This window comes from Bison bison, unplaced genomic scaffold (genome assembly GCF_000754665.1).
Source record: "Bison bison bison isolate TAMUID 2011002044 unplaced genomic scaffold, Bison_UMD1.0 scf7180017864088, whole genome shotgun sequence".
Classification (NCBI taxonomy): domain Eukaryota; kingdom Metazoa; phylum Chordata; class Mammalia; order Artiodactyla; family Bovidae; genus Bison; species Bison bison.
In genome coordinates, this window is record NW_011494660.1 from 443,495 (window position 1) to 466,173 (window position 22,679).

Consider the following 22,679-nt stretch of genomic DNA (forward strand, 5'->3'; position numbering starts at 1 on the left):
GTTTTTTTCTGTTTTTATTTTTATTTTTTGGGGGGGGGAGTTCTAAATTCACTTTTTTTTACATTTTTTTTCTTATTCGTAATTATTTTATTTTTAAACTTTAAAATATTGTATTAGTTTTGCCAAATATAAAAATGAATCCGCCACAGGTATACATGTGTTCCCAATCCTGAACCCTCCTCCCTCCTCCCTCCCCATACCATCTCTTAGACTTCTAATTTGCAAAACTGTGCGAAAATCGTTTGCTGTTTAAGCCACCTAGTCTATGGCACTTTGTCCTGGCAACCCAAGCAGATTAACACAGAGGCAAAGCAAAGCACCTAGACCTCCTGATCCTCCTTCAACATGGGTTGCCAAAAGATGTCTACAATAATGATATAACAGCTCTCTTTGATTTCAACAGCAGAAAACTTGATATATGAGGTTAAAACTGAGTGGCCTAGATAGAAAGAACCATCAATCAAATCACTGAAATTATTCTTTCCAAGCTTCACTCAGTAGACTGTAATTTAAGGAACCCTATAAATAACCAAATACAAAAAAAGAAGAGCTGTACTTTTCATAAAAATAATTACTGTAATTTCTACTCATTACAGTATTCACTTTTGAGCTACGCTAACAGAAACGACAAATTTAAACTAGTAGTCAGGGTCATCCCCAAAGCGTATTTATCTCATATCTGGGGTGGAGCTTGGGGTAGGGGGAAGGAGGCTGTAGGCAAGACAGAAACTGAGGTAGAATGAGAACAAGAAATTTGTGTATGATTATTAAATACATACCAACAACAGAACCAAACTGCTAAGGAAAAAAAAACTCCATCTGAAACACTGAATTCATTGTCTTTCTCATACACACTAACCTTCAACATTGCAAGGAACCGGCACAATTTTACCAAGTGCCTACTTTTTATTGTACCTTACATCAGGTACAACGTATTGTTCTGACTCAACGAGTATCACTTCTGAGTTCACAGAACCGATTTCGTACTTTGTGGTGTCTGGTCCCCACGCCTATTTTTGGCAAATACAAAGACTCCTGAATCCACAAAAGCAAGCAGCTTCAAGCTTTCTCCAAAATTAGGCAAGTCATGCAACTTCTCTCCATCTGTTTTTTCAACCTGGACAACAGTTTAATGTAAGTAACTCCAAAGATACTTTTTGCTCAAAGATACTATTTTGTATGAAATATATTATTCCTTTAGCCAATGTACTGATTAGTCTGTGAACAAACTGGAATACCCAGACTTAGTTCTCAGATGCTTGAGCATGCAAATCCATACAAGCATTCTAATTCTGCTTCTTGTCCCAACTATTACAAAATAACCTCTTTTATAATCTTAGTCATCTGATATTACCAAGATTACAAATGAAGATAGGGAAAACAAACAAATGCTCTTTTTTTGGCCACACTGCACAGCATGTAGGATCATAGTTCCCTGACCAGTGATTGAACCATGCCCCTTTCACTGGAAGGCAAAGTCTCAACCACTGGACTGCCAAGCAAGTCCCTAAACAAATATTTTTCTTAAAGAAGTCACTACAAGTTTCATGCTGAATTGTGTGAAACAATAACTCATTTCACTGAGACTGTCTGATTAAAGTAATAAAAACTATAAAAAATGTAAAAATAAAAACTGTATAAACAAAAACATGATCTGAAAGGATATATGCACCCCAATGTTCATTACAGCACTGTTTACAATAGCCAAGACGTGGCAGCAACCTAAATGTCCACCAACAGAGAAATGGATAAAGAAAATGTGGCATATAGAAAACGTAGACAATGGAGTATTACTCAGCCATTATAAAGAATGAAATAATGCCATTTGCAGCAACATGGATGGTCAAGTGGGCCTTAGGAAGCATCACTATGAACAACGCTCAAGGTGATGGAATGCCAGTTGAGCTATTTCAAATCCTGAAAGATGATGCTGTGAAAGTGCTGCACTCGATATGCCAGCAAATTTGGAAAACTCAGCAGTAGACACAGGACTAGCCGCCATTCCATCCCCAAAGAAAGGCAATGCCAAAGAAGGCTCAAACTATCACATACCCGCACTCATTTCAAACGCTAGCAAAGTGTGCTCAAAATTCCCCAAGCGAGGCTTCAACAGTATGTGAACCAAGAACTTCCAGACGTCCAAGCTGGATTTAGAAAAGGCAAAAGAATCAGAGATCAAATTGCCAACATCCATTGTATCATTGAAAAAGCAAGAGTTTCAGAAAAACATCTGCTTCATTAACTATGCCAAAGCCTTTGACTGTGGGGATCACAATAAACTGTGGAAAATTCTTCAAGAGATGGGAATGAATACCAGACCACCTGACCTGCCTCCTGAGAAATCTGTATGCAGGTCAACAAGCAACAGTTAGAACGGGACATGGAAGAACAGACTGGTTCCAAATCGGGAAAGGAGTACGTCAAGGCTGTGTATTGTCATCCTGCTTATTTAACTTCTGTGCAGAGTACATCATGAGAAATGCTGGGCTGGAGGCAGCACACGCTGGAATCAAGCTTGCCAGGAGAAATATCAATAGCTTCCGATATGCAGATGACACCACCCTTATGGCAGAAAGCGAAGAACTAAAGAGCCTCTTGATGAAAGTGAAAGAGGAGAGTGAAAAAGTTGGCTTAAAGCTCAACATTCAGAAAACGAAGATCATGGCATCTGGTCCCATCACTTGATGGCAAATAGATGGGGGAAACAGTGGCTGACTTTACTTTTGGGGGCTCCAAAATCACTGCACATGGTGACTACAGCCATGAAATTAAAAGACGCTTGCTTCTTGGAAGAAAAGTTATGACCAACCTAGACAGCTTATTAAAAAGCAGAAATATTACTTTGCAAACAAAGGTCCATCTAGTCAAAGCTATGGTTTTTCCAGTAGTCATGTATGGATGTGAGAGCTGGACTATAAAGAAAGCTGAGCACTGAAGAATTGATGCTTTTGAATCGTGGTGTTGGAGAAGACTCCTGAGAGTCCCTTGGACAGCAAGGAGATCCAACCAGTCCATCCTAAAGAAGATCAGTCCTGAATATTCATTGGAAGGACCAATGCTGAAGCTGAAACTCCAATACTCTGGCCACCTGATGAGAAAAACTGACTCATCTGAAAAGACCCTGATGCTGGGAAAGATTGAAGGCGGGAGAAGAAGGGGACGACAAGAGGATGAGATGGCTGGATGGCATCACTGACTCAATAGGCATGAGTTTGAGTAAACTCCCGGAGTTGGTGATAGACAGGGAAGCCTGGCGTGCTGCAGTCCATGGGGTCGCAGAGAGTTGGACACGACTGAGCAACTAAACTGAGCGACTAAACTGAACTGAACTGTCACAAAACTTGGAGTTTTCTACGCTGAGTGGTTAAAAAAAAAAAAGACCAATAACAAAATGAACATTGTATTCTCTCTTGGATGTCCAATCACTGATAAATATGAATCCTGAACAAGTCAGGAGACATTATACTGAGACCATTCCACAAAAAAACAAACAGGAAGGAAACTGTTTAAGTAAGTAGTTTATAAAAGTTCACATGATTCTGGACTTGTGGACACGGTAGGGAAGGGACAGAGTGGGACAAAAAGAGAAAGTAACATCAACATATACACACTATTAGCTGTAATGGATGTGTAATGGATGGCTGATGAGAACGTGCTGTGTAGCACAGAGCCCAGTCTGGCGCTCTGTGATGACCTGTAGGGATAGGATGAGGGGAAGGAAGGGAAGCTAGGGAAGGAGGAGAAGTATGTACAATTATGGCTGATTTGCGTCATCATATGGCAGAAACCAACAGAACACTGTTAACATTTTAAAAATATATTTACATTTAAAAATGGGAAAAAAAATAAAATCAACTCTCCATTAGAAAAAAAAACTTCACGTGACTGTATCTTGTTGATAACTAAATATGACATTAGAAATCAATTTCAGTTAATCCTCAGTGCAGGAGTTTTCCAACTTTCATTGCTTTCAGCCTCAGATTTAACTACACCATTTTTTGTACTTACTTGGGGTAAGCAGCTTTGGTTGTGTACCTAGGTACAAGGTAACTGAGACATTTTAGTGGATATTGAACTGGATCAGATAATGAATGTTTCCTGATACTGTATTTGGGCTTTTACATTCAGTTTTCTGTGCCATTTTAAAGGCACAGAAATATTAAAAATTACTGTAATGCATATGACCACAAATCTGTCTACTTAATTAGACAGTACAACTTAGTATTTCAAAAGTGTGATTCTGGGATAAGGAACCTGTACCATCAACTGTTTTCAATGGAAATAAAGTCAGTGGTTATTGGGTGTGTTTCCCCCGCCCCCCGCTTGTCATTACCATAGAAAGAGGGTTTTCCTGTTATTACAGTTTTTAAAACTGAATTATACATTAATTTATTAACTGTTTAAATCAATAAAAACTAAACAAACAAATTCTCACTGGATTAGTGAATCATCTTTGCACAAGTAAACAAAAGCTATGCCTCAGCTAAGGTAACCATAAAGTGACCTCCCAAATTAAATTAAAGACAAAGAATTCAAACATTCAAGGATGAGCTGAAGTCAGCAGTTCCTAAGGTTAGACTTTACGGCTCTCAACGTCATTCAGATTTCATAGTATGGGATATGAACTGGGCAGCTGAGAGTTTTAAAAACTTCTAGGTGATACTTTAGTGTGGCAAAGTTTGGGAACCACAGAACAAAATAACTTGGATAGCCTAGTTATAAAACAGCTGCTTGCTCTTTTTTTTTAAAAGCCATACTCAGCATCTTGTGAGATCTTCGTTTCCCAACAAGATCAAATCCAGGTCACAGCAGTGAAAATGCCAAATACTAACCAACAGACAGCCACAGAATTCTCTCAAAGAGTTTCTTTACAGTAGCAAATTCTTATTTCAGGGCTCATTTACTCTTAAAAATTGAGGCTTCCTTTCCACCCAATTTTTGTTTATTGTGGTATTTATAGCTATAGATACTTACCATATTAGAAATTAAAGAAATTAAAATTTTAAAATTAGAAAAATTCAAAGTATTTAACCTATTTTAGAACAAAGATAAGCTCATAATAACTATTTTCCCTTCACCAAAAACAACCAGTGAGAATCACATTGTGTTTTACATTTCTGCAAATTTCTTTAATGTCTAGCTTAACTGAAACAGGCGAAATCTCATGTCTTTTTTTCTTTTAAGTTGGACCTTTTCAAAAAAAAATTCTTTATTTTATTTTTGGCTGCACTGGGTTTTGTGAGGGCTTTTGGAGGGCTTTCTCTAGCTGCGGTGTGTAGGCTCTAGGGCATGGGGTCTGTGGTTGTGGCGCACGAGCTTACTCGTTGCTTCGTGGCGTGCAGAACATTCCCGGGGCCAGGAGGCAAACCTGTGTCCCCTGAACTGGCATGTGGGCTCTCATCCAGCGTACCACCACAGAAGTCCTCTTGTCAGCTTCTGTATTCAATCTGTTACAGTACGTTACTTAAAATACAGGAAAAATGTCTGGGCACACAGAAATATATATTAGGAAACAGGAAGAAAACTATAGGTACTTTTTGATATTCCAACAAAGCTTGATGTGATAGTTTATTAAATATTAACTGTAGTGCAACATCAATAAGCTTTTTGTACTATTATGTTAAAATACACTGGTTTATTTTGCACTTTGAAACTTTAAACCATGGGTGATTTTACAACATGATGTACTGATCACTTGGAAAGCAATGGTTCCACAAAATTAGGTATTTCATCTGTCACACTTCTTATAAACATATGTAATTTTTATTAAAATCACCACTGACCTCATCATAAAAACTACTAACTACTGGGAAAGTCAACCTCATAGACACAAGTTTTCCGAAACTGTAATTCTTGCTTGAAAACTAAATTTTTATCACTGGCAACAAATACTAACAGTTGTTTTCCTTGAAGCAACAGTCTACTTACATTTACTGTCAAGAAAAATATTTAACACATACTCAAGAAGTCTGAATGCCATAGCTCGTCACCCTTTCCATTTAAATTTAATACTCTATATACCTTTTAAAGTTATAGTTGATTTACAATGTTGTGCTAATTTCTGCTATACAGCAAAGTGATTCAGTTATACATACCCATATATACATTCTTTTTAATATTCTTTTCCATTATAGCTTATCACAAGACATTGAATATAGTTCACTGTGTGATATAGCAGGAACTTGTTTATACAGTCTATATACGATAGTCTGTATCTGCTAACCCCACATTCCCATTCCATCCCTCCCTCTCCCTCGGCAACCGCCACGTCTGTACTCTCTGCCTGTGAGTGTTTCATAGATAAGTTGAGTCATAATTTAGATTCCACAGAAGATATCATATGATATTTGTCTTTTTCCTTCTGACTGAACTTCACTTGGTATGATAATCTCTAGATCCATCCATATTGCTGCAAACAACATTCCTTTTTATGAATAAATAGCATTCCACTCTATACAAACAAATCTTCTTTATGCATTCATCTGCCTATGGACATTTAGGTTGTTTCCATGTCTTGATTACTGTAATGTATGAACATAGGGGGGTGCAGGTACTTTTTGAATTATCATTTTATCCAGATAATATGCCCAGGAGTGGAATTGCTGGATCTATGGCAACTCTATTTTTAGCTTTTTGAGGAAGCTCCATACTATTTTCCCATAGTAGCTGCACTAGTTTATATTCCCACCAACAGTGTAGGAGGGTTCCCTTTTCCCCACACCCTCTCTAGCATTTTTAAATTTGTTCAGTTCAGTCACTCAGTTGTGTCCGACTCTTTGCGACCCTATGGACTGCAGCACGCCAGGCTTCCCTGTCCGTGATCAACTCCCGGAGTTTACTCAAATTCATGTCCATTGAGTTGGTGATGCCATCCAACCACCTCATCCTCTGTTGTCCCCTTCTCCTCCCACCTTCAATCTTGCCCAGCATCAGGGTCTTTTCAAATGAGTCAGTTCTTCACATCAGGTGGCCAAAGTATTGGAGTATCAGCTTCAGCATCGGTCCATCCAATGAATATTCAGGACTGATCTTCTTTAGGATGGACTGGTTGGATCTCCTTGCTGTCCAAGGGACTCTCAGGAGTCTTCTCCAACAACATAGTTCAAAAGCATCAATTCTTTGGTGCTCAGCTTTCTTTAGAGTCCAACTCTCACATCCAATGACTACTGGAAAAACCATAGCTTTGACTAGATGGACCTTTGTTTGCAAAGTAATGTCTCTGCTTTTTAATAAGCTGTCTAGGTTGGTCATAACTTTCCTTCCAAGGAGCAAGTGTCTTTTAATTTCATAGCTGCAGTCACCATGTGCACTGATTTTGGAGCCCCCAAAAGTAAAGTCAGCCACTGTTTCCCCCATCTATTTGCCATCAAGTGATGGGACCAGATGCCATGATCTTCGTTTTCTGAATGTTGAGCTTTAAGCCAACTTTTTCACTCTCCTCTTTCACTTTCATCAAGAGGCTCTTTAGTTCTTCGCTTTCTGCCATAAGGGTGGTGTCATCTGCATATCTGAGGTTATTGATACTTCTCCCAGCAATCTTGGTTCCAGCTTGTGCTTCTTCCAGCCCAGCATTTCTCATGATGTACTCTGCACAGAAGTTAAATAAGCAGGATGACAATGCACAGCCTTGACGTACTCCTTTCCCGATTTGGAACCAGTCTGTTCTTCCATGTTCAGTTCTAACTGCTGCTTCTTGACCTGCATACAGATTTCTCAGGAGGCAGGTCAGGAGGTCTGGTATTCCCATCTCTTGAAGAATCTTCCACAGTTTGTTGTGATCCCCACAGTCAAAGGCTTTGGCGTAGTCAATGAAGCAGATGTTTTTATGAAACTCTCTTGCTTTTTCAATGATCCAATGGATGTTGGCAATTTGATCTCTGGTTCTTCTGCCTTTTCTAAATCCAGCTTGAACACCTGGAAGTTCACAGTTCATGTACTGTTGAAGCCTGGGTTGGAGAATTCTGAGTAGATTTTTTAATGAAGGCCATTCTGACCAGTGTGAGGTGATACCTCATTGTGGTTTTGATTTACATTTCTCTAATAATTAGCAATGCTGAGCATCTTTTCACATGCTTATTGGTCATCTATGTTTTCTTCAAAGAAACGTCTATTTAGATCTGCCCATTTTTTTGATAGGGTTTTTTAATATAACTTTATTTTACAAATTAATCCCTTGTTGGTCACATCATTTATAAATATTTCCTTCCATTTCCTAGGCTGTCTTTTCGTTTTGTTTATGGTCTTCTTTGCTATGTAAAAACCTGTAAGTTTGAATAGGTCACATTTGTTAATTTTTGCTTTTATTTCTATTGCCTTGGGTGACTGACCTAAGAAAATATTGGTACAATTTACATCAATGAATGTTTTGCCTATGTTCTCTTCTAGGAGTTTCATAGTATAGTCTCTTATACGTAGTTTTAAGCCATTTTAAATTATTGTGTGTGATGTGAGGATATGTTCTAACTTTATTTACATGAAGCTGTCCAACCTTCCCAACACCATTTGCTGAAAAGACTATCTCATCCCCATTGTATATTCTTGCCTCCTTTGTCAAAAATTAACTGACTGTAGGTGTGGGGGGTGTTTCTGGGCTCTCTATTCTGTTCTATTGATCCATATATGCTTTTGTGCCAGTACCATGCTGTTTTGATTACTATAGCTTCACAGTATTGTCTGAAGTCTGGAGGGTGATTTCTCCTGCTTGGTTCTTTTCCCTCATGATTGCTTTGGCAATCCTGGGTCTTTTATGGTTCCATGTAAAGTTTAGAATTCTTTGTTCTAGTTCTGTGAAAAACATAATGGGTGATATGAAAGGGATCATATTAAATCTGCAGATTGCTTTAGACAGTATGGCGATTTTAACAATATTAATTCTTCCAATCCAAGAGCACGGGATACCTTTTCATATCTCTGAGTCATCTTCAATTTCCTTTATTAGTTTTACAGTTCTCAGCATGTTAAGCCTTTCACCTTCCTGGTAAATATACTTCTTTTTTTAAGCAGTTTTTAGCTCCACAGCAAGTTAGCAGAAAGCGCAGAATTCCTACACACACACACACACACACACACACACACAGTGCCCCTCCCCCACAGCATTCAGCATCAGAGTGAAAGTTAAAACCAGTGTACCAACATTAATGCATCATTGCCTCTCAAAGCCCGAAGTTTCTATGAGGGTTCATTCTCAGTATTGTACATCCTATGCGTTTTCAAAGACGTATTCAGATTGGCTTTTCACATGGAAATATGTGTTTAAACCCCTCTAGGTCTTTTCCACAATAGGTTAGCTCGTTTCTTTTCAGCACTAACATTTCATTGTCTGGATGGATCATATTTATCCACTTACCTATAAAGTACAACTTGGTTACATAAGTTTTGGCAATTATGAATAAAGTTATTGTAAATATTCATATGGAGGTCTTTTTGATGCACTTATTTTTAACTCATTTGGTTAAACTCCAAGGAGTGTGATTACTGGGTCCACTGATAAAGAGTATAATTCCTTTTGTAAAACAACTAACTGTCCAGAGTGGCTGCATCATTTTGCATTCCCACCAGCAGTGAATGCAACTTTGTGTTGCTCCATATCCTCACCAGCTATTACTGTTTTGCTATGAACATTCACAGTAGTTTCTGTGTGAACATAAATTCTCATTTTTCTTGAGTAAATATCTAGGACTGAAACTACTGGGTCATGTAAGTTTAATTTTATGGCAAACAAACTGTTACCCAAAGTGGTTGTACCATTTTTGCATTCCCAACAGCAATATGTAGAAGTTTCAGTTGCTCTCTGCTGTGTGCTCAGTAGCTCAGTCCTATCCTACATCCTCACCAACACTTGGTATATAGTCCGCTAAGTGGAGGACAAGGCTGTCTTGCTTCTTAGTCATTCTAATAGTTGAGAAGTAGTAAAAGACACACACACCTCTCAGGTGGTTCAGGGGTAAACACACCCACATCCACCCACACCCACCCCCATCCACACCCACACCCACGGGCTTCTCAGGTGGTTCAGGGGTAAAGAAACCACCTGCCAACGCAGGAGACGTGGGTTTCACTCTTCGTCGGAAGATCCCCTAGAGAAGGAACTGAAATCCCACTCCAGTCTTGCCTGGAAAATCCCACGGACAAAGGAGCCTGGTGGGCTACAGTCCATGGCAGGTGCAAAGACTCAAACATGACTTAGCAACTAAGCAGGCATATAAATAAAACTATGTGTATAATTTTGGTTATTTTGGGTTGTGCTGGGTATTCACTGCTATGCAAGCTTTTCTGTAGTTATGGTGAGCAGGGGCTACTCTACGGCATGCAGGCTTCCCACTGCAGTGGCTTCTCTTGTTGTGGAGCATTGATTCTAGGGTACATGGACTTCAGCAGTTGCAGCTCCCAAGCTCCAGAGCACAGGCTCAAGAGTTGTGGTGCTTGGCCTTAGTTGCTCTGCTGCATATGGGATCCTTCAGGATCAGGGATCAAACCCATGTATCTCCTGCATTGTCAAGAAGATTCTTTACCACTGGGCCACCAAGGAAGTCCCAAGAAGTAGCATCTTGCTGAGGTTTAATTTGCATTTCCCTAGAGACTAATGATGTTGAAGTCTTTTCAGGTACTTACTTGTCACTCAAATCTTTTCAGCAGAGCTTTTGTTCAAATCTTGCCTACTACTGTTAAAGTGGACTGTTTTCTTTTCTTCTTTTATTTTTTGGCCCCACTTGATGGCCTGTGGGATCTTAGTTCCTCAACCAGGGATTTAACCAGGCCCTTGGCACTGAGAGCAGGGAGCCATAATCACTGGACTTCAATGGCCTGGGGCTGTTTTCTTACTGCTGAGTTTCTAGAAAGTTCTTTCAACAATCTACAAACAAAATCTTTATCAGATATATGATCTGCAAGTATTTTCTGTCAATCTAACACTTTTCATTCTCTCCATTTCTTTCAGAGTAGAAGTTTCCATGTTAACTAAATCAAATCAATTGATTTTGTGCTTTTGATTATATCTAAGAAGTTTCTAAGTCAAGGCTACAAAGATTTTTCTGTTTTCTCTCGTGTCAATTTTACTGTTTTACATTTCTCGATTATTCTGTAACCAATTACAAAAAACTCTTTTTTCTACTAAACAGCCTTTTGCATTTTCCAGAGGTCTACCTTGACACCCTGATTACTCTAACTGTAAAGAACGCCTTGAAATCAACTATATTTCATATCAGATTCTCCAATGATGTTGTTCTTTAGCAAAAGCCTTTTAGCAATCTGTGTTTCTTTGCCATTCTATGATTTTCTAAAAGCAGCTTATCATTCATTATCTACAAAAAATGTTTCTGGGATTCTGATCTGGTGGATCAATTTGAGGAGAAATTACATCTTAATGTTTAGTCTTCAAAACCACAAACAAGTAAATTCTCTATAATTGGACCTTCTTTAATTTCTTTCATCAGTGTTTTATACTTTTCAGCTCAGAGATCCTGTACACATTTTGCCAAACTTACATCTATTTTTTTGGTGCTACTTAAATGTTAACCAGTTTTGACCTAATTCCATTGCTGGTACACAGAAATACAACTAATTGTATAAGTTGTCTATATATGCTGAAATCTTGCTAAACTCACTAGTTCTAGAAGCTTTCCTGCAGTTTTCTTAGGGATTTCTGCATAGACAATCAAGTCATTTGCAAATAGAGGCAATTTTATTTCTTCCTTTCTGTTCTGAAAGTCCTCTGTACTTTTTTTTTCCTGTCTTATTACATTGTTCTAAATTTTAAGAGCAAAAGCACTGTCTTTCACCATTAAAGTATGTACCATTCAATACGACATCGTGTTATGACACTCAGTTGTGTTTGACTCTTCATGACTCCATGGATTGTAGCCCTGCCTGGCTCCTTGGTACATAGGATTTTCCAGGCAAGAATACTGGAGTAGACTGCCATTTCCTTCTCCAGGGACCTTCCTGACCCAGGGATCAAACACAGGTCTCCTGCACTGCAGGCAGATTCTTTACTGTCTGAGCCACCAGGGAAGCCCAAATATGACATTAGTCATAAACTTTTACAGCTGCCGTTCATGAGTGAATGGTGCTTCCTAGGTGGTGCCAGTGGTAAAGAATCCACCTACCAATGCACAAGATGCAAGAGACAGGAGTTTGATCCCTGGGTCCGGATGATCCCCTGGAGAAGGAAATGGCAACCCACTCCAGTATTCCTACCTAGAAAATCCCATGGACAGAGGAGCCTGGTGGGCTACAGTCCATAGGGTTGCAAAGAGTCAGACACGACTGAGCGTGCACACATTTCATGATAAAAGAAAATCCCTCCCATTCCTTCCATGGCATGCCAGAATGCAGTTTGTTAAGAATTTTTAGCAGGAAAGTATGAAAAACTGTATCAAATGACTAACCTCTACAAAGACTAGCCTATTAATATGATAAATTATCCCTAACTGATTTTCAGATGTTGAACAGCCTTTCATTTCCAGAATAAATCCCATTTAGTCATGACTTACTATTTTATAATTGACTATATGTGAATCACTAATATTTTGTGACTTTTGCATCTGTGTTTACAAGGTGTACTGATATATTTTACTTTCTTGTATTTGGTTTTTATATTAAGCCTTATATACTGAGTTGGAAAGCGTTTCTTCTAACATTTCCTGGAAAAGACTATAAAACCTGTATCATTTCCTCTCTCTCTTTTTTTTTTAATTGGCTGCTGGCATGCCAGATCTTAGTCCCCCAACCAGTGATTAAACCCATGCCCTCTGCAGTGGAAGAGCAGTCTTAATCACTGGACCACCAGTAAAGTCTAATGTATTATATCCTCCGTAAATGCTTCATAAACTTCACCTGTAAAACCATCTGAATCTCAAGTTTCCTTTTTTGAAAGGATTTTTAACTAAGAAAAAAGTATGTTTCTTTCAAACATATGGACTATTCAGTTTATCTATTTCTTCTTGAGTAGGTTTTAGTAGTTTGTGTTGTCACTGAAATTGATCATTTTCACTCAAACTATCAAATTTAGGGCACAGAGTTTTCCTAGTATTCCCTCATTGTCATTTAATGTCTGTAAACTCTGTGGTGATAGCCCTTCTTTCATTCCTGATGGTTAATTTAGGCCCCTGCCCTCTATACTTGCCACACTTCTCTATGAACAGCCCGTCATTCTTTCATGTAAAAAACGGGTTCCATGGGAAAAACTGAGTATAATCATTACATAATTTTCCATCAAGAGAAATGCCATACTTTCCTAAGTGGGAAAAACTGCTTTATCCGTACTTCTCATTTCATTACACAGTGTACATCGTCTGCTCAGGCTGCCATAACAAACTACCACAGACTGAAAGACTTAAACACCAACAATTTATTTTCCCACAGTTATGGAGCTGAAAATCTGAAACCAGGGTACGAACACCGTCCAAGTCTCAGTGAGGGTTCCTTTCTGGCTTGCCAGCGGCCACCATCCTCCTGCTTCCTCATGGGGCAGAGAAGGGACAGGAAGTTCTCTGATGTCTCTTCTTGTAAAGACACTAATGCCACTACAAAGGCTCTACCTTCACGATTTCATCTAAACCTAACGATCTCCCAAAGGCCCCATCTCCAAATGTCATTACACTGGGAGTTACTGTTTCAACATACGAATTTCACAGGGACACGATTCTGTCCACAGTACACTACACAGTATTTAAAAACTAACATTCAACAATTAACATTTAAATAAATTATTTTTACTGCTTTCCAATGCCATCCTTGAGCTTTCTTCACTTTAATTACCAGTGTAAGGAGACAGTAAACATGAAATGACTACTAACACAGTTGGTGCCACTGCCTTGAATCATGTTAAGGAGTCAGCATGTTTATCCATTACTGCCTTTTATACCAGAACTGCATATGTCAATATAGGAAAAAAGCCTAGTAATATCTTGTGTGCTAAGTCGCTTCAGTCGTGTCCAACTCTTTGTATCCCCATGGGCTGCAGCCTGCCAGGCTCCTCTGTCCATGGGATTTTCCAGGCAAGAGTACTGGAGTGGGTGCCATGTCCTCCCCTCTAGGGGATTTTCCCCACCCAGGGATCGAACCAGAATCTCTTACACCTATTGGCAGGGGGGTTCTTTACCACTAGTGCTACCTGAGAAGCATTAGTAGTTCTGACTTCTCTTTGAGAACTCACCACTGCCTTACAGACTTGAGTTCAAATAACTAGCATAGAAAAAAATTTTATAAACTGCAAAAATTATTAGGAATTTAAGGTATTCACATAGTACTCACAGCAGACAACTAATACTAAAAAAGTGATCCATTCTTAATTCCATTTTCAAATTCACTGATGAAAATGATCAAGTTACACTTTCATCTGATGAAATAAACCTTAGAAGGAAACAGAAAGCTCTACAGGATCTAAAAAAGAAAAAAAACTAAACTTGGTTGTGATAAAACAAATAAAGAAATATAGAAAGCCGGCTATTTTATAAGTGCACTCATGTTTTTATAGGATTATATCACTTACAGACAAATACACCAGAAATATTATGAGTGATGACCTCAGGAAGGGAATTAGATAACTCGGAATAAGAAATTTAAACTATGCTCCCTTTAAGTTTTACAGGGTCATGCCTTACATTTAGAGCTTACATTTTGAGTTTATTTGTGTATACGATGTGAGAGAATGTTCTAATTTCACTGTTTCACACACAGCTGTCCAGCTTTCCCAACACCACTTGAAGAGACTGGCTTTTCTCCAATGTATATTCTTACCTCCTTTGTTGTAGATAAGTAACTGCAGATGCATGGGTTCATTTCTTGGCTCTCAATATATTAAGTCCCACAGAGCTATCTATGTATGTGTTTTTGCTCCAGTAGAATACTGTTCCGACTACTGCAGCTCTATAGTATAGGTTTAAGTCTGGAAAGGTTACACCTCCAAGCTTTGTTCTTTTTCCTCAGGATGGCTTGGGCAATTTGGGGTCTTTTGTGGTCCCATAAATTTTAGGTTTATTTATTCTAGTTCTGTGGAAAACATCATCAGTGTTTTGGTAGGGATTACACTAAATCTGTAGATTGCTTTAGGTAGTATGGCCATTTTAACAATATTAATTTTTCAATTCAAGAGCACAGAATATCTTTCCAATTCTTTGAATCATCTTCAATTTCTGTCCTTAGGGTTTATAGTTTTTGGCGTATAGGTCTTTCACCTCCTTCCTTATATCTTTTCCTAGGTATTTAAGTTTTCTGATGCAACTTTAAACACGATTTTTTTCCTGACAGTTCATTATTAGTGTACAGACATTCAGCAGATTTCAGTGTATTAGTCTTAAATCCCATTACCTTGCTGAAACAATTTATTAGTTCCAATACAGTTTTTCATGTAGAGACTTTAGGATTCTGTATATATAGTATATCATGTCATCTGTAAATATTGACAGTTTCACTTCCTCCCTTCCAATTTGGATACCTTTTATTTCTTTTTCTTATCTGATTGCTATGGCTAGGACTTCCAACACTATGTTAAATAGAGGTGGTAAGAATGAGCCTCCTTGTCTTGTTCTGAATTTATCAGGAAGACTAAACTCCTAGAAAAGAACATAGGCACAACATTCTTTGACACAAATCATGTTTTCTCAGATCAGTCTCCCACAGCAAAAGAAACAAAAGCAAAAATTAAAAAAAAAAAAAAAAAACCCACACAGGACTCTAATCAAACTTAAAGGTTTTGCACAGCAAAGGAAATCATAAAGCAAAACAACAACCTAGGAATGGGAAAGAAGATTTATAACTGATACAACTAACAAGGGATTAATTTCCAAACAGCTTATACAATTCAGTATCAAACAACCCATCCCATTCAAATACTGAGCAGATCTAAACAGACACTTCTCCAAAGAAGATGTATATGGTCAACAGGCACATGAAAAGATGCTCAACATCAGCAATTATTGGAGAAATACACATCAAAACCACAATGAGGTATCACCTCATACCAGTAAGAATGGCCAACATCAAAAAGTCTACAAATAAAAATTGCTGGAAGAGTGTGTGGAAAAAAGGGATCCCTCATACACACACTGGAGAAGCCAATGGCACCCCACTCCAGTACTCTTGCCTGGAAAATCCCATGGACGGAGGAGCCTGGTAGGCTGCAGTCCATGAGGTCGCTAGGAGTTGGACACGACTGAGCGACTTCACTTTCACTTTTCACTTTCATGCACTGGAGAAGGAAATGGCAACTCACTCCAATGTTCTTGCCTGGATAATCCCAGAGATGGGGGAGCCTGGTGGTCTGCCGTCTCTGGGGTCTCACAGAGTCAGACACGACTGAAGAGACTTAGCAGCAGCAGCATACACACGCTGCTGATGGGAATGAAACTGGTGCAGTGACTGGAGAAAACAGTTTGGAGGTTCCTTTAAAAACTAAAGACATCGTCACCATATGATCCAGCAACTCCACTCAGGTATATATACATCTGGAAAAAATTTTAAAAAGATACCTGTACCCCAACATTCGCAGCAGCACTACAGCCAAGACATGGACTCAACTCAAGTGCCCATCAACAGACAACTGGCTTAAGAAAATGTGACAGATTACCCAATCATAAAAAAAGAAGGAAACATGTTGTAGCAACATGGACAGACCTGGAAAATATCAGCCTTAGTGAAATAAGTCAGGCAGAAAGACAAATTCTATATGATAAACTTATAGGTGCAGTCTAAAAAATAATACAAGTGAATCTATATACAAAATGGGAACAGATGTAAAAATCAAACTTATGGTTATCAAAGTTATGGTTATCAAAGGGAAGGGTGAAGGGACAAATTAAGAGTACAGGATTAACAAATCCAAACTACTATACAGGACTCCCCTGATGATCCCATGGTAAAAAAATCCACCTGCCAATGCAGGTAACATAGGTTCAATACCTGGTCTGGGAAGATTCCACGTGCTGCTGGGCAACTAAGCCCATACACCACAACTACAGAAGCCCACGTGCCCAAGAGCACATGCTCTGCAACAAGAAAAGCCACCACAGTGAGAAGTCCAAACACTGCAACCAGAGAAAGCCCAAGTGCAGCAGCAAAGGCTCATCTCAGCCAAAAACAATTAAAAAAAAATTTTAAGAACTACTGTACATAAAGTAGATAAGCAACAAGGATTACTGTAAAGCTCAGGGAATACCCAGGATCTTGTAATAACCTATAATGGAATATAATCTAAGAAAAAAATTGAATCACCATGCTGTGAATCTGAAATTAACACAATTTATAAATCAAATTTTTAGAAAAAAAGAAATTCAGTTAACACCTTTTGAATTTTAGACTATATGTGTATCACCCCAAAAGCAAATGAAGTTTCTTTCACAGTTAAATATATAATGATTTGGTACATTAAAAATTCAATTTAAGGGCTTCCCTAGTGGATAAGAATCTGCCTTGTAATGCAAGGGACATCAGTTTGATCCCCAGTCCCGGAAGATTCCATATATTAAGGAGCCACAAAGCCCATGCACCACAACTACTGAGCCCATGTACTGCAGCTACTGATGCCCATACATCCAGAGTCTGTGCTCAAGGAGAAGCCACCACAACTCGGCAACAAACAGCAGCACCGTAACTACAGAAAGCCCACATGCAGCAACAAAGATCCACCAGAGCCAAAAAATAACCATACACGTCTATTTTTTTTTTAATTCCACCCTCATTCAACTTGGGAAGCAGAAGACAATTCATTTTTTTTTTTTAATATTTTTCCATTCCAGTATATGGTATGTATGTCACCGACTCAATGGACATGAGTTAGAGCAAACTCCAGGAGATAGTGAAGGACGGGGAGCCTAGCGTGCTGCAGTCCATAGAGTCGAACAGAGTTGGACATGACTTAGCAACTGAACAACAACATGATCTTTCTAAAACAAAAGAAGTCTAACTAAATCTCGTTTAATGACTGGATGGTATCAATTTATGTGACAGAAATATAAATTCAGTTGTGAACTCTCTATTGGATTGAGTTTTCAATAGAAAACCTGAGATAGTTCTTAGCTGGAAGCTCTGTAAGACTGAAAAACAACATGCATGCCATGTACGGAACTAGTCCTCCAGATGAAGAATTCTGTCCAATACAGGATTTCTAGAGAACTGACAATCAGCTTCATTACAACATTATTTTAAATGAATGAGGCACAAGTCTAATATCTAGAGTTTACCTGAAACATCTGTAACCAAAATTAACTTAAAACAGGAAGTACAACTTTCAAAAAAAGTTGTCCTTTCCTATGTGCTTAAGCAATTCTTTCTATTCCCAAACTGTAAGATACTAATTAGAAAAGCCTCTGGAGATTGATGATTATCACTACAAGGTAAGTAAGCTACAAAATGGTATGGAGGTTCCCCTCAAAATTAAAAACAGAACTACCATACGATCCAGCAATCCCACTTCTGGGTATTTACCCAAAGAAAACAAAAATATTAACTGAGAAAGATATATGCACCCTCATTAACTGCAACATTATTTATTATAGCCAGATACAGAAACAATGTGTCTATAGACACACACATATTATGTATCACAGTATTATTATCAATCACTAAAAAGAATGAAATCTTGCCACTTGTGACACCATGGATGAACCCTCAGGGCATCATGCTAATTGAAATAAGTCAGACAAAGACAAATAATGTATGATCTCACTTATATGTGCAATCTAAAATACAAACAAAAAACAGAACTCATGCAGAAAATACATTGGTGGTTTCCAGAGGGAGGGAGTGCAAAGTAGGTGAAATGAGTGAAGAGGTCAAAAGGTACAAACTCTCAGTTATAAACGTCATGGGAATGTAATGAACAACACTGCGGCAGCAGTTAATAATCCTATATTGCATACTTGAAAGCTGCTGAGAGAACAGACCTTAAAAGTTCTCATCAAAAGAAAAATAACTTGTGACTAAATAAGGTAAAAGATGTTAATCAGACTTATTGTGGTGATAATTCTGCACTGTAAACATATATGAAATCATTATGTTGAACACTTGAAAATAATAAAATGTTATGTCAATTATACTTCAGCTTTTTAAGTGCCAAACAGTTATATAAGATAATTTATTCAACTGATACAATTCAATTAGGCAAATTTGGTAAACAGACCTTATTAGTTAAATTAGAGTAAGAATTAGATGAGGTAATTATTCCTAATTTTTGTCTGATAACACCATTATAATCATTTAAGAAAATTTCTTTATTTCTACAGATGATGAACACTGAAATTTTAAAAGTCTGTATCTTTCAGAGTTCAGGAAAAAAGAAAAACTAAACAAATAAATGAAAACCATGCTGCAATACGTAGCACAATTTAACCTCGCCCTATGGGAAACAGATGGGGAAACAGTGGAAACAGTGGCAGACTTTATTTTTTTGGGCTCCAAAATCACTGCAGATGATGATTGCAGCCATGGAATTAAAAGACGCTTACTCCACGGAAGGAAAGTTATGACCAACCTAGATAGCATATTCAAAAGCAGAGACATTACTTTGCCAACAAAGGTCCGTCTAGTCAAGGCTATGGTTTTTCCAGTGGTCATGTATGGATGTGAGAGTTGGACTGTGAAGAAGGCTGAGTGCTGAAGAATTGATGCTTTTGAACTGTGGTGTTGGAGAAGACTCTTGAGAGTCCCTTGGACTTCAAGGAGATCCAACGAGTCTATCCTAAAGGAGATCAGTCCTGGGTGTTCATTGGAAGGACTGATGCTGAAGCTGAAACTCCAATACTTTGGCCACCTCATGCAAAGAGCTGACTCATTGGAAAAGACCCTGATGCTGGGAGGGATTGGGGGCAGGAGGAGAAGGGGACGATAGAGGATGAGATGGCTGGATGGCATCACTGACTTGATGGACATGAGTTTGAGTGAACTCTGGGAGTTGGTGATGGACAGGGAGGCCTGGCGTGCTGCGATTTATGGGGTTGCAAAAAGTCGGACACGACTGAGCAATGGAACTGAACTGAACTGAATGACTATTAGAAGGCACTTGAAGATCCTGTTTCATCTTAGTGTCAAATTAATACAGACACTAATGATATGTTAATACATACTGTAACCCAAACCTGCAATGAAAGTGAAAGTCACCCAGTCATGTCCAACTCTTTGCGACCCCATGGACTATATAGTCCATGGAATTCTCCAGGCCAGAATACTGGAGTAGGTAGCCTTTCACTTCTCCAGGGGATCTTCCCAACCCAGGGATCAAACCCAGGTTCGGGTTTGAATGGGGAGCATTGCAGGCAGATTCTTTACCAGCTGAGCCACAAGGGAAGCCCAACCCAAATCTGCATTTCTTATCAACAATTTACATATTTTTAAACCTTGATCCACTGTAAAACAATATAGGGTGATGATAGAAATCTGGGAGAAAAGGAGAAAGTAAGGAGAGAGGAAGTAAATCCGTAAGTTCTACACCCCCAGATTCAACCAAGTGTGGATGGGGAAAAAACTTTTTTTAATTCTTGAAAGTTTCAAAAAACTTGAAATTGCCACATAGTAGGAACTATTTCTAAAACATTGTTCTTGCATTTACAACTATTCATATAGCATTTACATTCTGTATAAGTCATCTAGAGATGATTTAAAATATAGGGGAGGATGTCTGTAGGTTATGCAAACACTATGCCTCTAACCAATCCTTCAATGAGACTTAGAGACAACTATATAGCCCCATTGTTGCTTGTTAATTGTACGTGAATCATGGATTATACCTAAATTATTTACTTTCTCCCCCTTAAAAATTACAGGTTAAGAGTTTTCCATATTACAGAAGGCTTTGAAAATGTTTTTAACAACTTCCTAAATGTTCCATTAAATATGACATGATTTACTTAAGATAGCAAAAATGTAGAAAAAGACCAAGCTGGTTTTTGGGGCACCATTTTTTAAGCAGTTCAAATCTAAGCTTAGAAGAAAAGTTTAGCATCACGTACTTTACCTTCATGGGTAAGTTTCAGCTGGCTCTTGCCAAGAGAAGAGTGTCCTAGCTGGAGAAGGCATAATTAGTTTGAAGAATTCAGCCTTTCTGCAAACTTCAGAGTTTTTGTACATTTCAGAAAATACAGTTTGATATATAAATGACTATTGTGAGATGACGCTGTCCCTGTATCTATAACCATTTCACTTGGACCATCTAATCAGTCCTATGAATGTATCCCTAAATATGGTTTTTGAAAACCTAATTGCTGTCTCATGACAATTATGTATGACAAATTAAGTATTTATGGAGGAAAATACATTAAATTTTGAATTGAGTATGCAAGCTCCCTAGTCAATTACTTTAACCTTAACTGTGTATGTTTGTAAAGTGTTAATTCTCCTGCATTAAACACATTAAATAATGCCATCTACTTTGAAAGAAGAGAACAAAGAAGAGGCAGAAGCTGGCACTCCTTCATATGCCTGCACAGAGTCAGTCGTGTCCGACTCTGTGCGACCCCACAGACGCCAGCCAACCAGGCTCCCCCGTCCCTGGGATCCTCCAGGCAAGAATACTGAAGTGGGTTGCCATTTCCTTCTCCAATGCATGAAAGTGAAAAGTGAAAGTGAAGTCGCTCAGTCGTGTCCAACTCCTAGCAACCCCATGGACTGCAGCCTACCAGGCTCCTCCGCCCATGGGATTTTCCAGGCAAGAGTACTGGAGTGGGGTGCCATTGCCTTCTCCACCTTCATATGCCTATGAGTCAGTAAAGATTGAAATAATGTCCCATATAGAGACAGTTATTTTGAAATATGATAAAGATTATCATTGAGGTGGGCTTCCCAGGTGGTGCTAGTGGTAAAAAAACCCACCTGCCAATGCAGGAGACATATTAAGAGACTAAGGTTCAATCCCTGGGTCTGGAAGATCCTCTGGAGGAGGGAATGGCAACCCATTCCAGTATTCCTGCCTGGAGAATCCCAGAGGCAGAGGAGCCTGGAAGGCTACAGTTCATAGCATCTCAAAGAGTCAGACATAACCAAAGCGACTTACCATGCGTATGCACATTACTGAGGTAAAATAATTCTATTAACTATGGTTACAGTTGGTTGGCAAGAGGTCAGGAGAAAATGGCTGATGAGACAAAACTTCACAGCCCAATTTGTTCAGCTTTGGAAGCACTGGTTGTGTGATGTCTGGTCAGGAGTTGTCATGACCTCTTGCCAACCATCATTTATTTCTTCAAGCATCTCGACAACTTTTTGCAGGGAAAATGCTTCCACAACCAGAGGGAGGCAGAAAACGCGTCCCAAGAGTTCATCAAACCCCAAAGCATGGATCTTTATGCTACAGGAATAAACTTATTTCTCACTGGCAAAAATGTGTTGACTATAATGGTTTCTATTTTGATTAATAAAGATGTGTTTGAGTCTAGTTATAAGGATTTAAAATTCAGTGTCTGAAACCAGAATTACTTTTGTACCAACCTAACATATTAATAACTAAGGTTATCTTTAAGGGCTTCCCACGTGGCTCATTGCTTAAGAATCTGCCTGCAAAGCAGGCGACCTGAGTTCAATCCTTGGGTCTGGGAACATCCCCTAGAGAAAGGAATGGCAACCCACTCTAGTATTCTTGCCTGGAAAATCCTGGCAAGGGATTTTCCCTAGCAGGGATCCCTAGCAGGCTACAGTCCAGGGGATTGAAGAGAGTTGGACATGACTGAGTACAGCACAAGGTATCTTTAAAC

At 38.7% G+C, this 22,679-nt stretch overlaps 1 protein-coding gene across 6 annotated transcripts in view; it reads right to left on the reverse strand.

The window, feature by feature from the left end:
- The window catches only part of WDR33 (WD repeat domain 33), a 111,139-nt gene that overhangs the window by 68,672 nt on the left and 19,788 nt on the right, over nt 1-22,679 (reverse strand). The window contains exon 2 of one of the 6 annotated variants that reach the window (XM_010837938.1): nt 5,322-5,484. The exons of the other annotated variants lie outside the window; for them this stretch is intronic. The gene's annotated coding sequence lies outside the window, so the exon portion shown is untranslated. The remainder of the gene's footprint in view (nt 1-5,321; nt 5,485-22,679) is intronic. 6 annotated transcript variants of the gene reach the window in all.